This window comes from Carassius carassius, chromosome 11 (genome assembly GCF_963082965.1).
Source record: "Carassius carassius chromosome 11, fCarCar2.1, whole genome shotgun sequence".
Lineage (NCBI taxonomy): Eukaryota > Metazoa > Chordata > Actinopteri > Cypriniformes > Cyprinidae > Carassius > Carassius carassius.
In genome coordinates this window covers 1,372,096-1,374,595 of record NC_081765.1, presented here as the reverse complement: position 1 = coordinate 1,374,595, position 2,500 = coordinate 1,372,096, and the positions used below count along the sequence as shown (strand labels likewise).

The following is a 2,500-nucleotide window of genomic DNA, read 5'->3' as shown; positions in this document are numbered from 1 at the left end:
TTTTGGAAGTTTTCAGTAATTATGTAATAAATGTGCAAAAAAAAAATTTAAATAAATAAAGAGTCAATGCCCAATCTCAGAATCTAAGCAGGTTTGGGCCCAGTTAGTACTTGGATGGGAGACTGCCTGGAAATACAGATTATAGTGGCTGATCTTTAAATAGCCCTCTCTTTGCAGCTTCCTTCGTTTACGGCCATACCAGCCTGGCTATGCCCGATCTTGCCTGATCTCGGAAGCTAAGCAGGTTTGGGCCTGGTTAGTACTTGGATGGGAGACTGCCTGGGAATACCAGGTGCTGTAAGCTTTTAGGTTTCCTTCTCTACTTATATAATGCACTGGCGGTTATAGTGGCTGATCTTTAAATAGCCCTCTCTTTGCAGCCTAGTACTTTTGGAATTTTTCAGTAATTATCTAATAGTTTTGCATAAATAAAAAAAAAAAAAAAAAAAGAGTCAATGCCCAGTCTTAGAAAACCGAAACAGGTTTGGGCCTGGTTAGTACTTTTGGAAATTTTCACTAATAGTCTAATAATCTTGCAAAAAAAAAAAAAAAAAGAGTCAATGCCCAGTCTTAGAAAACCGAAAGAGGTTTGGGCCTGGTTAGTACTTTTGGAAATTTTCACTAATTGTCTAATAATCTTGCAAAAAAAAAAAAGAGTCAATGCCCAGTCTTAGAAAACCGAAACAGGTTTGGGCCAGGTTAGTACTTTTGGAAATTTTCAGTAATTATGTAATAAATTTCCAAAAAAAAAAAATTAAATAAATAAAGAGTAAATGCCCAATCTCAGAATCTAAGCAGGTTTGGGCCCAGTTAGTACTTGGATGGGAGACTGCCTGGAAATACAGATTATAGTGGCTGATCTTTAAATAGCCCTCTCTTTGCAGCCTCCTTCGCTTACTGCCATACCAGCCTGGCTATGCCTGATCTCGTCTGATCTCGGAAGCTAAGCAGGTTTGGGCCTGGTTAGTACTTGGATGGGAGACCGCTTGGGAATACCAGGTGCTGTAAGCTTTTAGGTTTCCCTTCTACTTATATAATGCACTGGCGGTTATAGTGGCTGATCTTTAAATAGCCCTCTCTTTGCAGTCCCCTTCGTTTACGGCCATACCAGCCTGGCAGTGCCCGATCTTGTCTGATCTCGGAAGCTAAGCAGGTTTGGGCCTGGTTAGTACTTGGATGGGAGACTGCCTGGGAATACCAGGTGCTGTAAGCTTTTAGGTTTCTTGCTCTACTTATATAATGCACTGGCGGTTATAGTGGCTGATCTTTAAATAGCCCTCTCTTTGAAGCCTAGTACTATTGGAATTTTTCAGTAATTATCTAATAGTTTTGCATAAATAAAAAAATAAATAAAAAAAGAGTCAATGCCCAGTCTTAGAAAACCAAAAGAGGTTTGGGCCTGGTTAGTACTTTTGGAAATTTTCACTAATTGTCTAATAATCTTGCAAAAAAAAACAAAAAAAGAGTCAATGCCCAGTCTTAGAAAACCGAAACAGGTTTGGGCCTGGTTAGTACTTTTGGAAATTTTCACTAATAGTCTAATAATCTTGCAAAAAAAAAAAAAAAAAAAGAGTCAATGCCCAGTCTCAGAAAACCAAAAGAGGTTTGGGCCTGGTTAGTACTTTTGGAAATTTTCACTAATTGTCTAATAATCTTGCAAAAACAAAAAAAGAGTCAATGCCCAGGCTTAGAAAACCGAAACAGGTTTGTGCCAGGTTAGTACTTTTGGAATTTTTCAGTAATTATCTAATAGTTTTGCATAAATAAAAAAAAAAAGAGTCAATGCCCAGTCTTAGAAAACCGAAACAGGTTTGGGCCAGGTTAGTACTTTTGGAAGTTTTCAGTAATTATGTAATAAATGTGCAAAAAAAAAAAATTTAAATAAATAAAGAGTCAATGCCCAATCTCAGAATCTAAGCAGGTTTGGGCCCAGTTAGTACTTGGATGGGAGACTGCCTGGAAATACAGATTATAGTGGCTGATCTTTAAATAGCCCTCTCTTTGCAGCCTCCTTCGCTTACTGCCATACCAGCCTGGCTATGCCTGATCTCGTCTGATCTCGGAAGCTAAGCAGGTTTGGGCCTGGTTAGTACTTGGATGGGAGACCGCCTGGGAATACCAGGTGCTGTAAGCTTTTAGGTTTCCTTCTCTACTTATATAATGCACTGGCGGTTATAGTGGCTGATCTTTAAATAGCCCTCTCTTTGCAGCTTCCTTCGTTTACGGCCATACCAGCCTGGCTATGCCCGATCTTGCCTGATCTCGGAAGCTAAGCAGGTTTGGGCCTGGTTTGTACTTGGATGGGAGACCGCCTGGGAATACCAGGTGCTGTAAGCTTTTAGGTTTCCTTCTCTACTTATATAATGCACTGGCGGTTATAGTGGCTGATCTTTAAATAGCCCTCTCTTTGCAGCTTCCTTTGTTTACGGCCATACCAGCCTGGCTATGCCCGATCTTGCCTGATCTCGGAAGCTAAGCAGGTTTGGGCCTGGTTAGTACT

General features: G+C 40.2%; 6 non-coding genes across 6 annotated transcripts in view; all 6 read left to right on the top strand.

Annotated features, from left to right (window-relative positions):
* Positions 1-185: 185 nt before the first annotated feature.
* Positions 186-304, top strand: LOC132153627 (5S ribosomal RNA). Its single transcript, XR_009436936.1, has one exon. It is a non-coding gene; the product is annotated as a 5S ribosomal RNA (ribosomal RNA).
* A 588-nt stretch (positions 305-892) lies between these two features.
* Positions 893-1,011, top strand: LOC132153408 (5S ribosomal RNA). The gene has a single exon (XR_009436727.1). It is a non-coding gene; the product is annotated as a 5S ribosomal RNA (ribosomal RNA).
* An 83-nt stretch (positions 1,012-1,094) lies between these two features.
* LOC132153415 (5S ribosomal RNA) lies at positions 1,095-1,213 on the top strand. Its single transcript, XR_009436733.1, has one exon. It is a non-coding gene; the product is annotated as a 5S ribosomal RNA (ribosomal RNA).
* An 802-nt stretch (positions 1,214-2,015) lies between these two features.
* Positions 2,016-2,134, top strand: LOC132153382 (5S ribosomal RNA). Its single transcript, XR_009436702.1, has one exon. It is a non-coding gene; the product is annotated as a 5S ribosomal RNA (ribosomal RNA).
* An 84-nt stretch (positions 2,135-2,218) lies between these two features.
* Positions 2,219-2,337, top strand: LOC132153605 (5S ribosomal RNA). The gene has a single exon (XR_009436915.1). It is a non-coding gene; the product is annotated as a 5S ribosomal RNA (ribosomal RNA).
* Positions 2,338-2,421: 84 nt separating this feature from the next.
* LOC132153626 (5S ribosomal RNA) overlaps positions 2,422-2,500 on the top strand; it is a 119-nt gene continuing 40 nt past the window's right edge. Inside the window, exon 1 of the ribosomal RNA XR_009436935.1 lies at positions 2,422-2,500. This exon is cut by the window's right edge and continues 40 nt beyond it. This is a non-coding gene — a ribosomal RNA (5S ribosomal RNA).